Here is a 25,293-nt window from a genome sequence, read left to right as displayed (position 1 = left end):
GCCTGGGTCTCTGCCTCTCCCTCTCTCTGTGACTATCATAAATAATAAATAAAAATTAAAAAAAAAAAGAAATAGTGAAAGGGATTATAAGGGAAGGAGGGAAAGTGAGTGGGGAAAATTAGAGAGGGAGACAAACCATGAGAGACTCCTAACTCTGGGACATGAACAAGGAGTAGAGGAAGGGGAGGTGGGTGGGGGGATGGGGTGACTGGGTGATGGGCACTGAGGAGGGCACTTGATGAGACGAGCACTAGGTGTTATACTATATGTTGGCAAATCGAACTTCAATTAAAAAAAATTAAATAGGCATGGACCTGTCACCTCCACCACCATCAAGCTCCTTAACTTCCAAATTCACCTCATTTCCATTGAGAAACATACTTGAACTGGGATGTAAGAAAAGAGCTTTCTGGTAGTAAAAGTTTTTAGACATAAGATCGGTAATCAGGATGCAGCTGGTGCCCTTCCTTGGGGTCCTACCAACAGAGGACTGGGTATCACCTCACTGGGCTGGGTCTGGCATCTGTAAAGGCAGGTGGGCGGCCACACAGAACCACCTCACAAAGTACCTTCCAACTCTGGGCCCTTGATTCTAACCAATTGGTTTCCTCAAGTCAAATTTCTCAGAGGATTCCAACGTCACCTCCTAGAGCAGCCTTAGCCCTGGGAGGAAAGAGAAGAAAGGCCCACGGGTGGGCCAGCCAGTGGGCCTGGCTCCTGAGGTTCTTCCAAAACTGGAATTCAGATGAAGAAAGCCAAGCTACCCCTGTCTAACCACCGTCCCCTGGTGCCTGGCCAGGTCTCCACCAGACTGCCTGTCAGCCATGCAGAGAAGGAGGCCCAGCCTGCAGACAGATCCTGCGCCCAGGGCCACACTGGCAGCTGCTCCTTCAGAAAGGCTCAGCACTCTGCTCACTCTGAAGGTGAGGAGGTAGACAAGCAGCACACCCTGACCCCCACCCTGCAGGACCAGGAGAGCCACCCGCTAAGGCGGAGTGAAAGTACAGAGTGGCAGCCAGGCACAAGGGAAATCCAGAGGGGGAAAGAGGGAAGGCAGGGGCAACGTTCCCAACAACCTAGAGTTAGAGCGAGCTGGCGTCCTCTAAGAACTCAAGCCCCAAATTTCATTTTCTGGGACGGGTGGGGATACACAAAGTATTTTAGGAATCAGAATCTCATGTTTCCTGCCTCCGCCTCCCCTTCCCCAATTCAGCTCCCTCTCCGCCAGCTTCTGCAGGGTTGACAAATTAGAAACTGCTCTATTCCCTTCGTCCTCAAGGGCTCCTAGGGATGCTGTGAAAAATTCATGTAAATCCCAGGAAAGAAAGAAAGAAAAAAAAATCCCAGGAAAGAGGTTGGGGTGGTGAGGGCCTGGGTCTTTGCAGCCCATCCAGGAAGAAGCAGCTGGGCCCAGTACTACAGTGTCACACAACTCCAAGGCACACCCACGCATTGGATTCTACGTGAATGCCACCCTCTGACCACAACAAAGAGAACCGTGTGAATGGCGCCCTCTGAAGTCGCACACCTAAGTGGCCCAGGCTGTGGTCTCCTCTCGAGTCCCCTTTCAGAGAGCAAATACAAATTGTCCACAAGACCACCTTCAGCTGGGTTCCACTCACCACCCGCAGGCACTCTGTCTACACTTCCCCATAGGCAGGCTCTCTTTCTCTGCTTAACCACTTGATAGTAAGATGCAAATGCTTCCCCTCTAAATACTTCAGCCTGAATCTCTAAAGATCTAGGACCCTCCCCTATATAAACACACTGCCATCAGGCCACTCACCAAATTTAAGGTCCACAGGATAATATTATCTAATACAAAGTCCACATCCGAATGCTCCCGATGATCATCTTGGAAGTTTTTCCAAATGTACAGATTCCTGGCCCCTCTTCTGGAGGGTCTGACTCAGGGTGAATCCCTGGATTCTGATCATTACAAACCCTCCCCAACCCCCCCCCCCCCAGGCAATTCAGATATGTCGCCAGATTTGACCCTACAGACCACAGTTTTGGGACTACCAGAAAGACAGGTGGGAAGTGGGGAAAGGGACTCCACCAAGCCCCATGCAGTCAGCTGGTAGAGGAAGAGAGTATGCTTCTGGGTGAGCAGGTCAGTGCCAGGATCCAAGCAGCACCAGGCACCAAATAGTCCACATGGCTGCCAAAGGATGGCTGGAGGCTGGCCACGGAGGAAACAGGGTCAGAGCAGAGCCACACAATGGTCTGGAGTCAAAGGGTGGAGAGAAAGGAGAGGAAACTCCCTAGAATGAGCTTGCTCTGCTCAGTCCCTGTGCCAGAGAGGGTGGAGCCCCAGGGGCCAGCTGTGGGCGGAGAGGGCTTCCTGCTGCCTGGCTGTAGGGTGCCTTTTCAGAACTGCTCTGCTCAGCCTGAGGGGTCTAGGTCATTTCCCACCCAGACCCACAGAACTGAATCCCAATGGCCACTGAGTACCAGCTACACGCCAGGTGCCACACTCCTCCTCGAAGTATTCAGATAACTGTGGCACAGTCATGCAGGGAGCTCACCATCTAGCAAAAGTGACAGGCATCCCCATAAATAATTCAAGCCCCACCCATCTTGGGGCACAAAGCAGGAAAACACTGCATGTCTTGGCCCATCTTCATGGGGCAGGGAACATGGAGAGCTGTCAAGCAAGATGGTTAGAAATATATATATATATATGAAGGGTCTCAAGCCCCCAGCCTTGGGCATCCCACCTTTGAACAGTTTTTATTTAAAAAAAAAAATTTAGTGCTCGCTTCGGCAGCACATATACTAAAAAAAAAAAATTTATTTATTTATTTATTTGAGAGAGAGAGAATGAGTGGTGGGGAGGGACAGAAGGAGAGGGAGAAGCCCTCTATCCCAAGATCATGACCTGAGCCAAAGGCAGACACTTCACAGACTGAGCTACCCAGGTGCCCCTGAGCAGTTTTTAATAAGGGAAGAGGACTCAGTTCTAGGACTACCTTGGAAGGGACCTTCAGCACCTTCTCTTAGAACAACATGGGTCAAGGAGACCATGCGGACTTAAACCCTTTGGCTTCCAGAGTTTTATCTTCAGAAGACCCCTGCCCCTTTCCACCCCCCAACACCCACACTCACCCATATCCCAAATCCCACTGGTTTTGCAGCCAGGGATCCAACCCCCACCTCTCCCTCCATACACTTGCCACCCTGTTAACCCACCCACCCCAGCCCCAAGAGGCTCGGCTCTAGGAGGGAAGGTCAGTGTGCCCTGCATCACGAATCCAACAGGAAGGTGTATCTGAAAGGTCAACTCCCTGTCTCAGACAAATACCCATCTGATGCTGGCTTCCTCACGGAAAATCTATAGGTCTGCAAGCCTCTTTGGTGTAGGCCCATCACTGAATCACATGGACCAACAAGGTCTTTCTCTTATCTACGTTCCCTCTCTGTGGGTATCACTTATTTCCAAGTGTGAAGACACAGAAAACAACCGTCTGTGCTTTCCTCCTGCCCACCCATCCACTCTCTAGCATCCTCTTGGCCAAATTAAAGCAGGTCCACATGGTTCAGTCTTTGTTCTTGGAACTTAACTTTCCATCCCTGGATTCCCTGGGCCTACCCAAGACATTCCACTTATCTGAAGCCCAAGTTGATACCAGGGTTAGTAGAGGGCTCTTCGAGTCCTAGAAGAACTGAGACAGGTGCTAGGGGCCTGTGTGACAGGCTAGATGGAGCTGGGTTTGCCTTCAGAGCCCTAGAGTCCTCAATCCCACCTCAGAAACCATGTGTGCAGCTGGTCCTGTGCACGCACACACAGAAGCCCTGAAAATCACAGATCCTACCACAAACCCTGCAAATTCAGGACTTGAGTGAGAAGAAAGTCAGGGATGGAATTGTTGAGGCAGCTTGTGGCTCCTTTCAAAACTTTCCTTCCTAGAGCTGGCAATGTAGATCAGAGACGGGGAGCTGGCACTCAGCTCAATGGAACCCCTGGCCAAGAGGGAAGAAAGGTCTTGGCAGTGTGCGGATCTCTAATCCAGGAACCATCCCGGGAGCCAGAGCAGCCACATCTCCTCTTGTCTGGTCTGCACTTCCTGCACTCCCTCCTCTCCCCACTCCAAGCCACCGCAGCCCATAGAACCAGCCCTTCTAGTTCTGATCAGCTGGGCTCCCTGTAAGCAGCTTGGTGATTAAGAATTACTCTTCAAAAAAAAAAAAAAAAAAAAAAAGAATTACTCTTCCAGCTTCCTTGGCCCTCTAGAGAAAGGCAGTAGGATGGGGTGGGGGGAAGGAGCTCCCAGGATGACCTTCCCTTGCCAATCTTGGGTCTCCAGCTGAGGGGATTCCTAAGGAAAGTTCTTTACAAACAAGATTCACACCAGCCCATCCCATATCAGAAAAACCACCCCAACATTTCTAAACATCAACGTCTAAGAAACTTTAATCTCTCTGAGGGTATTGGAGACCCCATGAAGTATAAAGGAAGCCCCTCTCGGAGGAGGATGTAAGAAAGTGGGTGGAGTGGGGGATGGGGACACAGCCGCCCTCGTGGTCTTTTGCCTCCCCTCCTCATCTTTGGGACACAGCGCCATTTGCTAAGAAGCAAACCAAGGCCTCCGGCAAGGCCTGTGCTATCACCTGTCACCTCCAGCTCAATCTCCAGTCCAGCTTCCCCAGCTCATGTCCTTTGGAATCCAGTTCTCCAGGATTCCTGTGTGGGCTGGGGAAACTCCCTGGAGGAGGCCAGCCCATTAAACAGAATCCAGAAAGCGGGTCACAGCTGTTCCCAAGCAGCTCTGGCGCCAAAAAGAGAGCAGAACACACCAAAGAGTCTCTGCTCTGCCTGGAGGACTCACCAGACGGAAGGGATGGGAGCCACATAGATGCTTGTGTCCCAAGTCCTCATGAACCTTAAGGCCTCATGGGTTGGGCACGCTGGGTGCACCTAACCCATCAGAGTCTGCAAGAATGAAGGAGCAGCACTTCAGATTATGGCCCAAGCCCATGGCTAGGGGAGGGGGATGTATCTTGGGATAACTACAGAGGCACTGAACTAACCAGTGTGCACTGAGTAATGCCAAGTGGGACCTCCTCCTGAAGGACACCTTTGCTGGGGATCAGAGCGTAGATTTTTAGGGAGCATTTCCAATTAATTCAATTCAAACAATGCTTTGGTTGTTTTCTGGTAGCAACCTCCCAGACATCTGAGAGGCTCTCTTCTCTCCTCCATGACAGCGTCCTCCTGTCTGTTAGAGATAAGCAGATGGAGGCCTACCAAGTGTCAGTGACTTTGCCCTGCGTCTCACACCGGATCTGTGGCAGAGTGGAGAGAGGTCCACAGACCAAATGTGGAGAAGCTACATGGCACTGACACTCCAGAACAATCTGAACCCGAACCCTGTGCTGTCCCCCAACAAGTACACACCTGGCCCAGATGTGCTGGAACCCCAGGATGAGGAGGAGAAGGACCCGGAAGACTGGTCCCCAGAATGATCCTACACACAGCCTGCAGAAAGTAAGGCCCACAGCACCCCCCCCCGGCCCCCCACATGCTGCCTGAGGGAAGGTTGGAGGCGAAAGCCTGTAAGCCTGCATGAAGGAGCCAGCGGGCAGTCACAGGCTGTGTGGGCGGTGGGATGCCAGCAGCTGAGAGCCACCTGCTTGGCTTAGAGGAGGGCAAAGGGAAGTCAAGCAGAAAAAGGCTGAGCCAGTCTTCTATAGAACCTGAGGAGCTGAGGCCGGGGCCCCACACCATGCCCAGGGCAAGCTCCCTGCCCCCTCCCAGTAGGAAGGCTCTGCATAGGTTCACAAACCCTGCCCACTGTCCCTCTGCCACCACTATCCCTAGACCAGCAATCTAGACATGTGGCCTGATAATAAGGGTATCTTCAGTAGTGCTAACTCCCCGATGAAGAAAGAAAATCCCTGATAGACTACAGTCATTCTCAGGGACCTAAGCCATGGTAATCACATAAACTGCACATACACCCCCACACACTCGCACTTTGCCCACACTACTCACTCCCTTCCCTGTGCACACTCCACATCCCTCAAGACCTACCTCTCCCACCCCCTCCCTCTCCACCCTACACACACTCATACCTTCCCCACACGCCCACAAGCACCCCACACTCTCCATGCATACTCCATGCCCCAACCCCCACACCTCCATACCCTGCACGCCTCGCACAACCCCCATACCCTACACAATTACCCACATCTGCCCCTGCACATCTCCCATGCCTTCCCATCCCTCCAGCCCCCTCCCACATCCCCTCCACCTTGCTCTCTCCCTCATCAGGCCCCTGAGGAGAGGAGATGAGTAGAGAGGAAACTGGCTTAAACACCACAAGATCACAATCTTAGATCTTTGTGTTATCGCAAAGAAGTCAGAGAAAAGCAGACAGGAGGTTGAACCCGGAAGTAAAAGGGAAATAGGACCTTTCAGCGCCAGGGAGCAGCTCTGGGCTTTCAGAGTTCACATTCCAATACACCGGAGGCAGGCCCTGCCAGCCAGGAGGCCACTGGGGAGCCAGAATGCCAGGCAAGGGGACTCCAGGCAGCCGAGCCCAGCAGAGCCTTTGCCCGAAGGCCACGTAGCTTCCAGCAGACCTCAGGAGTGGTTGGTTATTTTCCTAAGTCAGGGTACATTGGAGAGGCCCTGGTGTCTTCACAAACCAGGGTGCTCCCCTCTCGAGCAGCCCCATTTTACAGCCCAGAAAACACACACACACACACACACACACACACACACACACACACACAAAACACCACCAAACATCTGACACTACTTTACAGGGGGGTGCTAGAGGCTAAGGCGTTAGTCCCCATCCAGGGACATTTGCATTTAAAAAGCAAATGTCGGGGATCCCTGGGTGGCTCAGAGGTTTAGGGCCTGCCTTTGGCAGGGGGTGTGATCCTGGAGTCCAGGGATCAAGTCCCCGTGTTGGGCTCCCTGCATGGAGCCTGCTTCTCTCCCTCTGCCTGTGTCTCTGCCTCTCTCTCTCTATGTCTATCATGAATAAATAAAAAATTTAAAATAAAATAAAATAAATAAAAAGCAAATGTCTCTCTCCTCTGAGGAGAGCGCGCCCAACCTAATCCGTTCTGGAAGGGGTAAGGGAAACTTCGAGAGGCTGGGAGGAATGATCCATTAAAAGGTAGGCGGGGGTGGGTCTCTGGTGCCAGCTGTGCCTCTTCAAGGCTTCCCTGGTCTCAGGGCCTGAGGCTTAGGCATGTCTTGCCCCCGTTCAGAACACATGTCCCCCTCAGTGTGGCCCAGCAGGCAGCCTGTCACCAAGTCACTGACCCCTGCCAATCCCTGGCCTTGGCTATTGTCAGCCAAAACTGACCCACGTGGCCACCAGACCTTCCCCCCATCCCCTCACCCCCCTCCATCCCCCACCCCCGCCGTGAAGTTCCCTCCACTTTTCCTGGTAACAGACAGAAGGACCCTTCTGCTCAGGGTCAGCCAAGGACACTGAACCTCGAAAGAGACCAAGGATTCCATTTTACCCAGGTCGACAGAGAAACCCCCCCTGTTGCCCTCCTGTGCCTCTGTCCCGATGGTAGGTTCCAGTGTCCTCAGCAGGACCCCTGACAGCATTGTAGAGACTCCCTACGCTCTATTTTGCTCTATTTTCTTGCCCAGCTGAGTCTTAGGGCCTCAAAAGCCCTTGGTGCAGCAGGAGGTTCCTTCTTCCCAGTTTTCTGTCTCTCCTCTTCCCGCGCAGACTCAAGAGCTTCAGAAGCCTTCCCTGGTCAATTCTTCCAATTTCTCCTGACTTCTACTCTCTGTGTCTGCTTAACACTTATGCTATGTGTGTGTGTATGTGTGTGACACAACAGATTGAAATGGTGGCCCTGGGGTCTGGGGCACAAGAACACCACATATGCCTTAGATGGCATTAAAACAGCAGTTTTCATCTGTGCAGAGGGGTCAAGAAGACTTATTTTCTAAGCAGGAAGTGACCTAGGGGGTGGGGGAGCAGAGCAAGGAATCATGGCGATTTCTTAGGGTGTTGCTCTGTACATGCTCTGATGTCCTTCTATCTCTGATGCCCCACTCCACACAGGAAGGTCCCAAGGGAGACAGAGGTCTCCATAAGACATGGTCCCAGTCTACATCCAGCAAAGGGGACACTTGACAGAGGGGTAGACCAGCTGCCCACCCGGCACAGTGGCACATGCTCCCTTTCCACCAGTCCCATTTTCATGAGGCTTTGTCCATGTGACTCTCCCCTGAGATCCACAAGGGCAGCAATAGTCACAGGCCATTCTCAGTAGGGATTAGTTGAAACTGCTTTCAGCTGGATAAGTGTAGCCAAGGTGTGGCCGTGAGTACAGACATCTTAGGGCCGATGTTCCACAGGCCACCTTACAGAAATACCACTCCAATGTATGGAAACACCATTACAGTCTGCCAAGTTAGTACCCCCAGGGATATGCCCGCTGTCGTGACTGGAGTGGAGGAGCCTTTATTCTGGGGAAAGGGAAAGAGGAGGAGGGCAGGGCTGGGCAAGAGGCTAAGTGAATATGAATATGGCAGAAATATAAGGAAAGAAGGAGGGCAGCCCCGGTGGCACAGTGGTTTAGCACCGCCTGCAGCCTGGGGTGTGATCCTGGAGACCCGGGATTGAGTCCCACGTCGGGATCCCTGCGTGGAGCCGGCTTCTCCCTCTGCCTGTGTCTCTGCCTGCCTCTCTCTCTCTCTGCCTCTGAATAAATAAAAAAATAAAAAATAAATAAAATAAATAAAAAGGAAAGAAGGAGACCTGGTTTTCCCCTCTGCAATTTTGTCCCAGGTATCCTGTTTAATCCTCACAACAATCCTACTACATGGGCATTAATATCCTTATTTAATGGATGAGGTAAGTAGTAAGCAGAAAGGGGACTCATTAATTTACCCAAGGTCACAAAACTAGTAGGCAGTAGAATCAAGAATCAAATTGAAACCTGTCTGAGGCCAAAATTCATAGTGTTTTTCCCATCCCATAGAATGCGCCCCAGGCACCTCCCATTTTGCTGAAAGTGCAAGCTGACATTGTGATTATCCCAATACAACTCTGTACCCTCCCTCCTTACCCCAAAACACTCTTTTACCTCCCAAGCCACTCAAAAGCAAGCAAATAATAAACAAGCAAAAACCGAAAGACAACCCACCATCATACAGATAAGGGGACCAATGGCCAACTGTCAAAATGGGTGAAGAGGAGTGAGAGATCCAGGCCTCCACGCATGGAATGAATAAGTCATGGGGATAAAGGGCACACACAGCACAGGGAATCTAGTCAGTGATACTGTACTAGTGTTGTGTGGTGCCGGATTGTAGCTAAACTGGTGATGAGCACAGTGTAACAAATGGAGAAGTTGAATCCCTCTGTTGTACACCTGAAACTAATGTAATGTTGTGTGTCACTGCGATGGAGGGAGGGAGGGAGACAGAGAGAGAAAACCAATGACCAGAGGGGAGAAATGACTTGTCTGGAGTCACACAGCTAGACAGTGGCAGAAGCAGGACTAGAAACTAGAGGCATGTCCTTGACTCCCACTCCAGTGCTCTTTCCAGACTGAGCCACAACCAATCCACCTCCAGGGAAGGAAATACCCCCTGCCTTCCTAATCCAATCTCTCTCAAATTGGTCCATTCTTTTCCAAGCTTTGGATTACTTTTCTTAATGAAACAACATCGAAAGCACATATCAGGGGGATCCCTGGGTGGCTCAGCGGTTTAGCGCCTGCCTTTGGCTCAGGGCGTGATCCTGGAGTCCTGGGATCGAGTCCCGCGTCGGGCTCCCTGCATGGAGCCTGCTTCTCCCTCTGCCTGTGTCTCTACCTCTCTCTATGTCTATCATGAATAAATAAATAAAATCTTTAAAAAAAAAAAAAAAAGCACATATCAGGCACCCAAAATGATTATTCTTTCTCTTACCTGAATAACTAAAGTAGCCTTCTGAAGTCTGTCTCCCCACTAACCCCTAAAGCCCTATGCTCCTCTGGCAAGAAAACCCTGCAGCAGTGGCTCTATTCACATCATCCTTCTGAGGAAAAGGTTTCTAGCTCTCCTGCTCATTATCAGACATTCAAGACTCCCCACACCGAATCCCAGCCCTGTGCCCCGCACATTCCCTAAATGCTGAGGGTTATTAACCATTCCCCAGAGCCATGAGTTTTCCCACAAATCTTCAGTCATGCTAGCGCCTTCTGGAATACTCTGGCTTGCCTTCTTCAAGTGCCTGCTCTTATATTTGAGCCTTCTCTCACCTCCTATGACCTAAAGTGACTTTTGCTCCCTTTTGAACATCTTTAAATATATACAGCATTTACACTGTTTGGCATTATACCTACTAGTGATGGGAACAAAGATAATTTTTATTCATGTAGGTGATTTATAGATACAAAGCACTTTCACAGGGGCGCCTGGGTGGCTCAGTCGGCTAAGTACCTGCCTTTGGCTGAGGTCATGATCTCAGGGTCAGAGTCCTGGGACCGAGTCCTACACTGGACTCCCTGTTCAGTGGGGAGCCTGCTTCTCCCCACTCCCTCTATCGCTCCTGCTTGTGAAAGTGCGCTCTCTCTCTCTCTCTCTCTCTCTCTGTAAAATAAATAAATAAAATCTTTAAACAAACAAACACAAAGTACTTTCACAGACATAAGCCCATTCATCTTAAGAATAGGAACTATCTCTTATTTACCTTTGTCTTCCCCACGATGCTCAGCACAGTGTTTTACACCAGGGACACAGCCCTTAAATACTGTGTTCTGAGCATGGTCAGACCAACCCAGAGGAGAACATTTAACATCTCCCTGCTGTAGGGTTAGAGATTCTGAATGAGGAAGGCAAGTTGTAATTTATTTTTCCAGGCTCATACCCCATAGCATTTATTCAACTCTCAAGAGTTTAGAGGCCCCAAAATAGGAAGCACTACAGTCCCAGCTTCTATACTTCTCTGAAATGCTGCCTCAGATTACTCCAGCTCTTGAGGCAGCTGTGTGACAGCTGCCTCGTTGTGAGTTTATAGGATTACCTCCCGTCATAAAGCAACTCATCCATTCACTTGCAGTTTTTGGAGTACAATGTGGTTACCTCAAGGTCATGGACCATATTGGATTGAAGTTTATATCCCTCTAACATAACTGTAACTACCATCATTTACTAAGCCCTTACTACGTAGCAGGGGCTGTGCTAGAGTACACTGAAATGAACTAATTTCATTTTTACCACAGCCTTTTTTTCCCCCTGGTATTATTATTTTCCCCCATCTTACAAATGAGGAAACAGAAGCACAGAGAAATTAAGTAACTTTCCCAAGATCAAATGACTAGTATGTGGGAGAGCCAGGTTTTGAACCATCCTCTTACCTATATACTGAATGTTGCCCTTCAGTTGATGAATCAGTAAATATAAGAATGAAGGAACAGAGGCACTGAAGATATTTTTGTTGGAGGAAGAATTAACCAACCATTGATTAACCCACCTCCTGCCTCTACGCTATGTTACCTGCAGGACTATCAGAAGAGGCTCTTTCAAACTCCCCCCAAGTTCAGGTGGATCTACACGTATAGAATCCCAGTCGGCAAAATAAAGATGCTCGGTTTAATTCTTAATGAACTAAGTTCTCCCAGAACACAAACTCCAGAAGGTCAGGGAACGTGTCTGTCTTCTTTACTCCCATGCACTGAGGAGAGTATCAGATACATTGTGAATAAAAGATAAAATACAAGCTCCTTCCATGGCTCTAGCCAGGTTAAACTACTTTTACTTCACCTGCTTTGCCTTTCACTTCATCCCCCACCCCAATTTCTACTCATTGTTCTGATCTTGGCTGACATCGAACTTCTTCCAGGAAGTCTGACTACCCTCAATGCCCCACTTAGGAGTTTTCAAAGCATCCCGTACTCACCCACTCACCCACTCCACAGCCTATATATTTGTCTGTAGTCCCCACTCAACTGAAAGTTCTGGAAGGCTCTCTGCCCTCATCACTTTGAAAGCCCTGAAAGTCATCAGTAAGCCTTCAAAAAAACATCTGTTGAATGAATGAGTTCTTTTTAAACATTATCTTGAGAGACTTATGTCCCTTTGTGACCATAGCTTCTTCCACAGACAACTCTGAGAACAACCCTTTCTGTTGTCAACTGACTCTTGGGGAAACCCCCATCTCATTCAGAACTTGGGCCTCACGGACACTTTTTTTCTCAGAGGTCCCTTACAGGGGAGCACCGAAGGAAGAAACAACAGGTGTTGGAGGTATCCTGACCTGGATTCAAACTTTGGTTCTGCTCTAATTATCTTTGGCATGTTTCTTAATCTTCACTTCAATCGAGCCTAATTGGAATCTCAGCTATCCCATTGGTAAAGGGGAAGACACAATTTCATCCTCATGGTTTTCTCCAACATTAGGGGAAGGGGAAAGTAAAGATAATGTCTGAAAAGTTACAGGAGGACAACACCTGAAACTAATATAACACTGTATGTTAACTGGAATTAGAATATTAAAACTTAGGGGGGAAAATAAAGAAGAAAAGCTTAAAAAGTAAACACGCAAGCAAGCAAGCTACCAGTGGACAGACACTCAATGCTGCTGGCTATTCTTCAGCACACACTCTTGACTTTCTTGGTACTTGAACTTTTGCTCAGGTGGCTCCTTTTTGCCTCCTGTGCCAGAACCATTTGCAACAGTGTCGTCAAAATTGCACTTCAGAGAATTTGCCAACCCCTTGGAACCACTCTATCTTTCAAAGTCTCCTGTCAGGGAATTATAGCTATCTTTTCTCTTAATCAAAAAAAAAAAAAAAAAAAAATCTGCCTTCTTGAAGTCTAGAGTGGAAATGTGAAACCCTGGCCATAATATTTTTGGGGGTAAAATAAAGATGTCTTCTCCCAGGTTCCCATTAATACTCAATTTGCAAACAATCTCTCCTTTTTGGATCAGAATTAAATACGCTCTAATGGTGCTCCTTATCAGCTTAACTTCCTCTATTTACCCGTAGGAAAACATAACAGCATGGCGAATCAAGAAAGTGGTAGATGCTCTGCTTCCAGCAAAGCAGGGCTCTCAAGAGATGTCTCAACTGTGGAAGAGCCCCATCATTACACTTACCTGTCTTCTGGGTTAGTTTGGGCCCTAAGACAAGAAAGGCTCATATCCATTTCTTCTCCCTAGCAAGGCAAAATGTAGCATTTCCTCAAAATGGAATCTTCTTAGTTCTTTCCTCTTTTTCCCCTCACCCTATGTCTTCGGGTCTGCTGCCAAGGGTACCAACTACGTGAAGATAGAATAACTTGGCTGGAGAGAATGCCTCCATACAAACTTACTCCTGGTGGGCCTGGCCTTAGCCAGGCACCAGACATGGGCAATTGGCCATGTTGAGTAAAGCAGCTCTCATTACTGACACTCACCTCCATTTGGGGAGGATACAGGGAGAGGAGATGAAGAAGAAGCTAACTTCTAGGACAGGACCCTCAGGAGCACAGACTTAGGACACACAGAGCATAGTAGGAAGAATTGCCAAGAAGAAAAGAAAGCACTGCCTCCAAGGGGATTAATCTCATGGTATCTAGGGTTGGTTGGCTGGAGAGAGGGAAAGGTCTAGGAAGGAGGGAATTGAACAGTGTTTTCAGGAAGGAATGAAGGCAGGAGTAATAAAGCACTGGTGAAAGGAAAACATTCTCTAAAGAGGCAGATGATCTCTGGTTCCTCTTGGAAGTACTACTGAGCCTTTGCTGGATGAGACATCCTGTGGGAAGTATCCCAAAAGAGGAAGGAGTGAATTGTTAGAGTCCTTCAATCATAGGTTCTGTACTCTGCCAGAGGATTATTGAGAACCTCTTTCCTCTTCCTTCTCCAGACTTTGAGGGCCTCTGCCTTGAAGTATGTTGTCTTCTGTGTCCTTAATGTCTTTAACCAACATAGAAATTCAGGGTGAGTGAATCCCATCACCAGTGCCCTAAGAGAATTCCCCAAAAATAAAGTCACTGGCAGGGTCTACGTATGACTCTGAAGTGCTGCAAGACAGGTCCTGTCATTGGTCATATGTGGCCTATGGGGCAAGCATAAAGTTCTAGCACCACTAGTATCTGTGACCTTGGGAGAGTGACTTCTTCTCAGGGAAATGAGAAGTCCTTTCCAGTTCTGAAGCCTTAGGTGGTCATAGGATGTGCAAGAATAATAGTCTCCTAAGTTTCATTTTATAAGACAGATGCAAAATAAAACAGATATAGAAATACAAAAACAAAAGATTTGCCTCAATTTTCTGGAGTACCCCAAGTCCCAATTCTCTTATTAATGTTGCCCAGAAGGTAGCAAAAGTACTTGACTTGATTATCCCCTGTCTTCTCCTTACACTGAAGGTAGGGATACGAATGAGAAAGCAGAGAAAAGCTGGCAAGGAATTCGCATACATGTGCCTCGACCCCCAAACACCTGGGAATTCAGAAGGAGCTATGCTGGGCCCCTGCCCTTGAGAAGTTTAATATCTAAGGAATGTCCCAGTCTGGTGACATGACATGAGCGTTCAAGTCAGGGAATCCAGTATAAATGAATTCCATGACTCCACTACCCCTTCTCGTTCTCCGAAGACCCAAGATGTCTCTATTGGTGGTATCGAAGTTATGAGCACAGGGTCTGGAGTGAAACAGCCTGCTTCAAATCCCTCCTCTGTCATTTATGAACTGATTGACATCAGTAAGTGTTAGCTATTATATTATTTGCCAGCTCAGCACTACCCTGTCAATGAATAGTAGCCAGAGTTTGAGGGCTGTTTCCCCCTTTCCTATAAATATTGTTAAGCAGTGTTTCCTTCCCTCTTGGCCCCCATCCTGCCAAAGCTTTTTTAAAGTACACCACCCCCCACCACCACCACCAAAAAAGAGAAGTAACCCAAGAAATAGGTACCTTGGTATTGGCACACTACTCTTCCCTTGTCCCACGTCCCAGAACATTCTCTATTCCATCCCTTTCTCCCATCCCTGTCCCAACTCTCACCAGTTCTCCCTCCCTTGTTACCAAGGTTAAAACTCAGGGCGAATGACACGCATTGATACAGTACTCTGCAGTTTCCAGAATGCTTCTGTACACATGATCTTATTCAGTTCATGGTAAGCAGGGTATTTCACCCTTAAAACAGTCTTATGAGCCAAGGGTATTTTCTCTCCCATTTTACAGATATGCAAACGAATTCTTAGGCTCACAAGTTGTCCATGCTCACACAGCTAGGAAGTAAGTCACACCTGGACTCAAAGCCAAGCCCCCTGGCCTCAAAACCACCCATTGTTTTCTCTACACCTCAGCATTATCATGTCCAAGTTCACATTCTGGGAGCGTGGGGAGCATGAGCAGCTTGAAGTTTACGGCCAGTCACAAACCCCTCACAGGAAACGAAGTTCTCTCATTTTTCTCCCTGCTGGCTGTGGCAGGGCTGTCCAAACTGAAGGACTATACAGATGAGGTACCTGCAAAGCACCAGGCCAGATGTGGTGAGGAAACCAGAGAGGGGACCAAAGGCCCACAAGGCTGTGGGGTGTCTGCTAGAGGGCCATTATGTCATGGCAAGGACCAAGAGCATTCCAGGTCATTGGGCAATCCCAAAGGAGCACCCCAGAGAAAATTGTGAGGCCTCAGATTCCCCGTAGCCTTCCTCGGCCCGGCACACCTCCCTCACGGATGCTTCCAGGGAGAAGAAAATGCACAGGCTCCCTTCTGGCCAGGGCTGAGAGCTTGATCAAATTCAGACACACACACCCATGCACACTCAGCAGTAAATTCAGAGCCATGGAAATCAAACCTTAAGCTCACCGAAAGGCCAAAGGAGAAGCAGCCGCAGCCTCAGTCCTGGGCTCCGGCTCGCAGCCACCATCTCCTCAGATGCTAGCTGCCAGGCAGAGCTATAAAATGTGCCTCTACTTAATTTTTCCATGGACACAACCCCAGATGGGAGGGCCAGGCTCTGGAGGAGATGCAGTTCTGAAGTCTCATAACCTCTCTGCTGTAGTCCACAGCTGGACTTGGGGAAGGAGGAGTATCTGCGGATCCAGTTTGCCACCTCCTGTAATGTTGCTCTGCCAATACCTTTCCGAGGCCTAGTGTGGCGGTGGAGTAAGTTTTCATTCAAACTGATACAGGTTTGGAATTCAGAGCAAATTGCTTACATCTGCTTGGCCACATCTCGGACAGGTAGTTCAGAGAGAGAAGGAGGGCAGTGTTGGCCCACTTCTGGAAGCCCCCGGAATCTGGTGCCATGCTGGGGCCAGCCAGCCGGGTACGGAAATCCCCCACCCGAATTGAAGGGGAAAAACAAAACAAAACAAAACAAAACAAAACGCATCAGGGCAAGAGGGGGTGATAGAGATTCCATCCCAGGCGTGGCTGGTGGAACTGGGACAGGGGAGCCACGAAGCCCCCGAAAGGGGGTGGGGATGGAGGGGGAAGAAGGTTGGCCTGGAGGAGCCGGAGCAGTGGCAGATTCTGCACACACACACCCCCCCTCAGCCAAGCAGGGTGTGTGCACTGACTAACCTCATGCATTCGGTAATCTCTTCTCACAGCTAGGAGCTTGCCAAGCCCCTTGGCTCCCCAGCCTACCCCACCCCGGCTTGGCAGCGTCCCCCGGGCTTCCTGCGGCTGCGGCTGCTCCCCGACATCAAAGCCGCCGCTGTCGGGAGCCGAGCAGGGGACAAGCGCCAGCCGGGGGAGCAGCGCCTCCCGGGAGGGCCCGGGGGCTCAGGCCTGAGGGTGCCCCGTCCCCTGAGCTTCTCTGCTGCTGCAGCCCTTATAAGGCAGAAGCCGGCTAAGGCGTGTGTGTATTCCCAGGCTGGATGCTGACTTTTCACCCGCTGCAAGGGAGAGCAGCACCCCACACCCCCACACCCCACACCCCCGCTCCGGGGCGGGTTTTGCTTTTTATTTCTTATCTTAAACAAACCCCCGAACCAGTGGTTGGTTCAGATCGCCTTGCAGCTGGGAGCCAGGAAGTGTGCTTAGAGGAAAGGGGTGGGGAGGGGTGCCCGGGCCGGGGCGGGGCGGCGGATGGAGTCTGCAACCTGCGGGGCGCCGCGGGCTGGGTCTGTCCCCGCGTCCGCGTCCGCGCCCGCCCGGCCCCGCGCATTGTCGCGCCTCGGCCGCTGCCAGGTGGGAGGGAGGGCAGAGCCCCCGCGCCCCCCGCGCCCCCGTCCCCCCGCGCCCCCGCGCCCCCCGCGTCCTACCTGAGCTCGCTGCGGGCTTCCCTGCGGGGCGCGACGTGCCGTGGGCCCCGCTCCGGGCCGCTCCCCTCTGCGCGCCGCGAGCGCAGGTCCTGGGGGTCCCGGGCGGGGGGCGCGGGGGGCGCGGGGGGCGCGGGCGCGGACTCAGGCCACCCCGGGCGAGACAATAGCGGGAGCCGCGGGCGGGAGCGGGGGAGCCATGTCCCGGAGGCCCGGCGCTCCGCTCGGCCCCGACAGGCAGCCGCCCGCCGCCCTCCGCCCTCCGCCCGCCTCCCGCCTCCCGCCTCCCGCCTCCCGCCTCCCGCCTCCCGCTCCGCCCGCAGCGCCGACTCGGCCGCGAGCGCGAGCGCGGGCGGGGCGGGCCCCGGAACCCCGGGCGCCGCCGCCTCCCCCCGCCCCCGCCCGCCTCCCTCCCTCCCCCTCCCCTCCCCCCTCCCCCTCCCCTCCCCCGCGGCCGTCCCAGCGTGCTCGGGAGCCGGCGGCCGCGCTGCGCTTCCCACTCGAGCGAGGCTCCGCACATGGCCGAGACCCTCCCCGCGGGCGCCCCCTGCTCGGCGCCAGAGGATGCCAGGTGGTTCCGCCGAGAACCCGCGGCCGGTCGGTGCGAGGACCCCCCCCGCCCCCCCGCCCGGGGTCATTCGGGTCGCGGCGCCTGCAAAAGCCCCACCTGCAGGGCGGAGGCGGGGGGCGCCGTCGTGCGACCTGAGCCCCGGAGGGTCGCGGCCCGCAGCGGGAGGGGGAAAACCCACTCCGTTCATCACCAGGCTGCCGCATGTTTGAAATTGGGACTCCTGGTGCTGCCTTCCAGCAGCGGTCTCCAGGGGAATTTTCCTGAAGACTCCCCCCGGACACACACCCAGGCACGCACGGGCACACACGCACCAAGAATTGGCCAGCTCCTCGTTTGCATTTGCTTTGCATAGTAACCGTGGTCTTGGATCTCAAAGTACAATTTCCTCCAAACTTGACTTAGTTCTTCCCCCACCCCCACCCCACCCCTGCCCCGGGGCCCTCCTTCCTTTCTGGCCGGTCAGTAAGGAAGGATCAACACCTGCTTCCCAAGCCTCCCTCCTCTACAATTCCCCTTCAGGTATCAGGGGTTCCAGGCTCCCAAACTCCTTTGGAAGCCTGAGACTCCCCAGCCAGGGTTTCCATGGAAACGTCTGCCAACCTACCCCTTTACTGGTCTCAAGGAAATATTTGTTAAAATGCTACTGTTTCAGTCTCTTTAGGGTTTACTAGGGTTTAAAAAAAATGTCAGGAAGACCTCTAAAATTTCCTCATCAATACAAAATTGTGCAAAAGCCCAACACGATTCTTAGGATTCACAGAGTTCTAGAAATTGAAGAGACTCCAGAGCTCAGTAAGAGGATATTGATTAGGAAGGGAATTTGATTAACCAGAAGTCCTACAGGGGGAGGAAGGGTAAAAAGTGAGTTCACAAGTCAGGACTTCTTGGGATAGTTTTGTTCTCATAAAAGATGAAATCTAAGCGAATGCAAAGGACCCTTAATTGTAGGTGACCCTGAGCAAGGCAGGAGGAGGAGAAGCCCATGAAAGGGGAGACTCAAGCCTGTGTTTCTTCTCTCTGCCCTCTGCCGTGTGACTTCAGGTAGCCCACTCCACCCTCTGAGCATCAGTAATAACACCAGCTTCACTTAAACCACTCGGGGCTTTTGTGAAGAGCAAATGAGAGAATGTATGTGAACCATTCCGGTGACTATAGACAGAATGCTCTGCGCGTACATCAGTCATAATGGAAATGTGATCCCATTCCTAATCCTCAAGAGCCACAGGGGATAAAAACACTCATTCATTCATTCATTCATTCATTCACTCATTCACCACTTGTTCACAGTATAAATATCTGTGACCCTGTCATCAGGCTAAGCTCAGAGGCCTGAGAGAACAGAGTGACCTAGTGGCCGTCAGTATGTCTGTTGCTGGAGTGAAAATTTCCCAAATGGAGAGCTAACAGGAAATAGGGTTGAACATTTTATCAGAGACTTTATAATGCACTTTGGAACGGAGAAAAATATTTCCTTATAAGAGAAACCAGGGCGTGCCAAAAAATTTAGATTTTTTTTTTCCCCCTGCAGGTGACAGAGAACCTAGGGTATAGACAAGTGGAGCTGGGAGTGATATGATCAGAAAAACCTTCTGGCATATTGCATAAGAGGATTTGGAAGATGCTCTGTGTATCTTCCCTTTGCTACTGCAGACTCAATCTTGGCTCTCTGGCTTCCTAGTAGGGGATGGCCCCTGGGAACCCTGGCAGGAGATTGGAAGGAAGGAGGTCGAATAGGTCTGGATATTTGTTTCTCAGGATTTCCCTCTCTTTGGAGTCACTGTGGGCTGGCTGCAACCCTCAACCAAAGTTCACAGCTCCCTCTGGGTGGTTCCCTCTCCCTCCCCTCTTTTCTCAATTCAGATATCTCAATTGCCTTCTCTGGCCTGGGGGTGAAAATTTCCTTTCCTGCTGGCCCTAAAGTACTGCACACTATTCCTGTGGCTTTCCTTTACCCTGCTGACCCTTTGTAAATAGTATCTTCAAAGTGGAGAGTGCCATTTGCTTCCTGCCACGTTAGGAGTACAGGATGACAGCTCAAGGAAGCTATGGCTACATTCAGAGTTGCAAGATCAGAGAATCTCGAAAACTGGGCCAGGGCTGTGACAGTGAGGATGGAAAGGAAAGGACAGACACACAAGATGGTTAGGAGGTCAAATCAATCATATTTGATTATAGATGTAATGTAGGTAGTGGGCAGAGGGATCTAGAATCACTCTCCACTTGATGCCATGGGAATTAGTGGCAGACGGTGCCGTGCACCAAGTGGGGGACTGGAGTAAGACAGGGCCCAGGTGTTGGGGGAGCGAACATGGGTTTAATTTTGGACATGTTGGGTTTGAAGCATCTGTGGAATGTTTAGTTGAGGATGTCTAGCAGAATGGATTTATGAAACCAAAATCAGAGCAGAGGTATAGACAGGTGATGGCAATTTTGGATTCTTCGGATAATAGATGGTTGTGGGGATCCCTGGGTGGCGCAGCGGTTTGGCGCCTGCCTTTGGCCCAGGGCGCGATCCTGGAGACCCGGGATCGAATCCCACATCAGGCTCCCGGTGCATGGAGCCTGCTTCTCCCTCTGCCTGTGTCTCTGCCTCTCTCTCTCTCTCTCTCTGTGTGACTATCATAAATAAATTAAAAAAAATTTAAAAAAAATAGATGGTTGTGAAGCTGTGGGCATGTGTGAGATTACCTAGGTGGGCGCAACAGAGAAAGGGCCCTGCCAAAGGAGCTGAGAAGAAACAACCATGTTGATAGGGAAAATCTGAGACCACAGGGTATCAGAAAGGAGGGTGGGAGGAAACGTCAGTGAAGTGACCAGAACACAAGTTTGGCAGAAGGGCAGGGCTAGAAAATGCCCTTTGCATTAACAGGAAAGTCACTGGGATGCTGGTATGAGAACAGTCACAGTTAAACCAGGCTCCAGTGGGTTAAGGAATAAGAGACACATGAGGACATTGAAGCTTCTTTCTAGAAGCTTGGCAATTAATGGAAACTATAAAGCAGTGGATAGGGGGTGAGGAGTGCAGGATCAAAAGGAAGATTTTTGTGATGGCTTTTTCAGATTGGAAGAGCTTAAACATACTCAAATGTTGAAGGGAAAGACCAAGGAGGTAGAGGATTAATAAAAACTGTGACAGAGCAGATGGACACACAGGGGGTGGATGGGAGGAATGGGGCTGCTTGGGATATCTGAGAGGAAGGGTGCACAGGCGGGTACTTGCATAGGTTGGTAAACCTAGAGGTGAGGAGTTAACTGGTAGCCACCTGATGGTCTGTAAGCAATCTCCTGATAGAGAAGGGGTCAAGCTGGGCTTGAGGACTTAATGAATGTAGATATGGTTAAAATAGCCACCAAAAGGGATGAGAATGGTGGCTTCTTAGAGAAATGGAATTGTCGGCAGAAGCAAGGATGTGGCTGGAATCAGGTATTCTGATACATAGTGGAAGTGATATTTACATTTTCATCCTTTTCTTCTGCCGCCCTGGGAAGACCAGGTGTAGAATGTTAAATCGGGGCTGGGGTAGGATGTTGCAGAATTGGTACAGTTGGAGGATAGAGGGGAAAGGAGGTTCCTGACAAAAAAAGGAGGTGTCCAAGGAGTGACACAAAGCTGGAGAAAGACTGTGAATCTTGAGGAAGGGAGTTTAGGGGCCTGGCTACCTCTGGTTTTGCTTCCCTCCAATCTCTTCTCCAATACCTCAGCCAGAATGATCTTTCTAAAGCAGACACCTGCTTCCCTTGCTTAATTAACATCAACTAGCACAGAAGCTCTGTGAGGGCAGGGGTTCTTTAGGTTTTTTTTTGTTTTTGTTTTTTTTTTCCCTTTAGTTCTTAAACTTCTGTATTCCCAGAGTCTGGAACAGTGCCTGGCACATAGAATGTGCTCAATAAAATTTGTCAAATGAATGAATGGATGACTCCACATAACTCTTGGATAAAGCTCAAACTCTTTAAGAAGGTCAACAAGGCCTCTCATAATCTGGCCCTTGCTTCTCACTGTAGCTTCAGAGGACAGAGACTTTGTCTTGTTCATCCTTGTATCCTCAAAATAGCACCTACCATATAGTGGGCATTTAATAAACGTGCGTTGAGGGGAACCTGGGTGGCTCTGTAGGTTAAGTGTCTACCTTCAGCTCAGGTCATGATCCTAGGTCCTGGTCCCAGGGTTCTGGGATCAAGTCTCACCTACTCATCCAGGAGCTTGTTCTCCCTCTCCCTGCCACTCCCCCTGCTCATTCTCTCTCTTTCTCTCTCTCTGTCAAATACATAAAGAAAATCTTAAAAAATAATAATAAATGTGGGTTGAGTGAATAACTCCCTCCCTCATTCCAATGAAAACTCCATGTTGTTTCTGGAATACATGTGATTCCCACCTACCGGTCATTCTACAAGCTCTCCCAACTGCTTGGAAAGGGCCTCCTACCCCAAACCCCACCTCTGTTGCCCTTCCCCTTATGTGGCTGTCTTTCTACATGGTAAGCAGAATAATGGCCTCTGCAAAAGGAATAAAAGGTCTGCTTCCCAATCCCTGGAAAGTGTAAATATGTTATCTTACATGACAAGAGGATTGTGCAGATGGGATTTCATTAAAGACTGAGATGAAGAGATTAGCCTAGATTACCCAGGTGAGCCCAATCTAATCACATTAGTCCGTGAAAAGCAGAGCACCTTCCCCGGGTGAAGTCAGAGGGAGATGTGGCGATGGAAGAATGGTAAGAGGGATACAACACTGCTGGCTTTTAAGTCGAAGGATTGAGGTCCTGAGCCAAGAAATGTGAAAAGCTTCTGGAAACTGGAAAATGCAAGGAAACAGATTCTTCCTTAGAGCCTTCAGAAAGGAACACAGCCCTGGTGACACAGTGATTTCTGCCTCGTGGGACCCATGGTAGAATTGTGATCTACAGAATTGTGTTAATCCACTAAATGTATGGTAATTTGTTACAGCAGCAATAGCAGACTAATACACCCTACAATTAACTTTCCAGAAAGCTACCCTAGAGTGCCTCCTGAGCATCTCTAAATACACCCAAGAGCTGCCTGGATTGTAGCACTAATCACAGAGTGTCAAAACTACTTGTTTGCTTTTTTCTGAACTGGGGAGGGGACAGAAGAGGGTAATTCGACTATAAGCTACTTAAGGACCCGGCACTCTCTGTTGGGTTTACCTTTGAATTTCTAGAGCTAATTTATTGCCTGATCCACAGCTGGTTTCAATAAATACTTGGTGAATGTGTGAATGAATGAGGACCTGGTTATTAGTCCGGGAGCAAGTGGTTGAAATGAATGAAAGGAAAGGGTGTGTGAATCTGTGCTGTGTTCTCTCAGGGCTCTGTTCTGGGCTAGGGTTTATCTGTAAAACAATTTTAAGCTAAAATCGCAAAAGGCAATTTTGGCACCATTTCCATTTAAAAATCCTGCAGTAGACTCCTCAAAAAAGATCCAAATATTTTTGAAAGGTGAATAGATGTTGTAGATGGGGTAGGGGAGCTCTGTAAATATTCGGTGGTCAGATTGACTTCTTCGCTTCCATTGAATCCCACTGGCCTTGGCATCAACAGTCCTGTTTTTCTCTTACATCTTTTCACTGATCCAGGACATTTGAGGGCTGTCTGGTTCAGGGAGTATTTATCCTGAACTGTTGAGCTGGTGTCTGAGCTGTTGGTGCTGTTCAGGATTGTTGGGCTGCTGGCTTCCCTGTATTCTCAGAGAGAAGAGGGGTGGGAGGGCTCACTGGAACCCCAGGCTGCTCTCACTTGGTTTAGGGTCTCCAAACAACTTCTCTGTACCATGCATCTCCCTGGTACCTTGTAATGGTCTTAACTCCAAAGACTCTATACAATGATGATGGTAGACTGGGCTTTGTGTAGGCAGCTACACTGGGCATTGGTTTGGGAAACCCTGGGAAAGCCTCCCCAAATTAAACCTTTCCTCCTGACTTAAATCCCACCGTTAGAGATGTGCTATCTGGCTCTTCAATACAGTTGTATTCAATGCACAACTATCCATGTGCTTTCCCTGCCTTGTGCCACTGTGGGACTCTCAGGATGAGGAAGACACAAAAACCTCACTGTGTAAGGCGGCCGCCCCCAAGTCCCTGTGAAAACACTTTCCACTCCAAGGTGTAACTCCTTAAGGCAGCTGCAGGAAGAGGACTGTGTCAGGATTCAGGATGATGTCACCGAGAGGGCAAGAAGTGGGAGAATCGCTAGACCTTCCTTGCTCTACAACTTTTTCCTGCTCTGATACGGAGCCAGTGGTGATTTTCCAAGACAGATGAGTCTGGTGAATGGGGAGAGGGGTCGGGGTGGGGGTGGGGGTGAGGGTGGGGGTGCGGGTGGGGGGTGGGGAGGGAGGCGGGGAGTGGAGGGGTTGTGGCAGGTAAAAATGATCCGTCTACAAATTAGTGGGAAAACACCTGAGACTAATTTAACACCATCTATTAGCTGTACTAAATTAAAATAAAAACTTATTTTAAAAAGGACAAATTAGTGGGGGAAATAATGCTTAAGAAATGTGGGGCGGGGTCCCCAATATAGAATCTGTGGGTTTAGACTGCCCTCTAACGGGAGGATTAAGTTAGTTTGTGGGGAGTGAGAAACTTGAAGAAACTCCAGGAAGGGTCAACTGAATAGTACAAGATGGCACTCCTGCCCGGTGTGTGGAAAGGCAACGTGGGGATAAGCAGATCCAGTTCCTGCTCCCTCAGGTGGGACATTGCAATGTTAACAAACCAGACTTTTGATTCAACTTTCCAACTTTGCTGTTGCCTATATGATGTAGTTTTTTTCTCTGGCCTGAAATAAACCTGGTCAGCTGTCTCCCGCCTATCTCTACCTCCCTCCATTTCAGCCACAGTAACCTGTTCACCATCCTTCAAACCCAATTTACACTCCCCACTTTCCTTCAGGGCTTACTGTTTTTCTTCCCACTGTGCCTGGTTTACTGCTGTGGAAATAGCAGGTACTCCATAAGCAAATTGATGGGTCAATCTCATTCCATCTGTTCAACTTTTAACAGCGGGTTTATTATCCTGAAGGAAAGGGAATAAAGCCACTGGGGGGGGGGGGAACCTTCAAGACCCTCTGTTCCTTCCCTATTAGGGATCCTGGACAGATACTGTTTCCCTTCCTTAAAAAGAAATGGTATAATGCATTTCCATATCTCATTCATAAAAACAGAGCAAGAAGTTTTTGCATTTAACAAAGTGGGTGCTCAAGAAATGTCTGAATAAGTAAAAGACAAATGTCTGCTGGCTCATTACAATTTACTCTGTATACCTCTGACAGTTACTTGCTTAAATCAAACTCTGACCATGTGCTTTTCTTGCTGAAAACTCGAGGGCCACCATCCTTGTTTTATAATCCAGGCCTTTCTATCCATGCTCATCTCCTGCCATGCTGTACTTGATCCTTATTACTGCATTTGTCACTTTGTTAAAGTGGTTTGCTTAAGGGTCTGCCTTCTTTCCCAGGCTGTGAGCAAGATCTGTGTCCTGTTTATCTTCTACTCTAGAGCTAGCGCAGGACCTAAGGCATAATAGGTGATCAAT

The 25,293-nt window shown here is 49.7% G+C and overlaps 1 protein-coding gene across 3 annotated transcripts in view; it reads right to left on the bottom strand.

Moving 5' to 3' along the window:
- The window catches only part of PIK3C2B (phosphatidylinositol-4-phosphate 3-kinase catalytic subunit type 2 beta), a 65,730-nt gene extending 48,419 nt beyond the window's left edge, over positions 1 to 17,311 (bottom strand). Inside the window, exon 1 of one of the 3 annotated variants that reach the window (XM_072814763.1) lies at positions 17,177 to 17,311. The gene's annotated coding sequence lies outside the window, so the exon portion shown is untranslated. Of the gene's footprint in view, positions 1 to 1,786; positions 1,925 to 4,829; positions 4,930 to 17,176 lie in introns of those variants that run through there. The other 2 variants (XM_072814764.1, XM_072814765.1) reach the window with 2 other exon arrangements.
- Positions 17,312 to 25,293: the final 7,982 nt, after the last annotated feature.

Source organism: Canis lupus, chromosome 38, assembly GCF_048164855.1.
Source record: "Canis lupus baileyi chromosome 38, mCanLup2.hap1, whole genome shotgun sequence".
NCBI classification, from domain to species: domain Eukaryota; kingdom Metazoa; phylum Chordata; class Mammalia; order Carnivora; family Canidae; genus Canis; species Canis lupus.
This window is presented reverse-complemented; position numbering and strand designations above follow the sequence as displayed.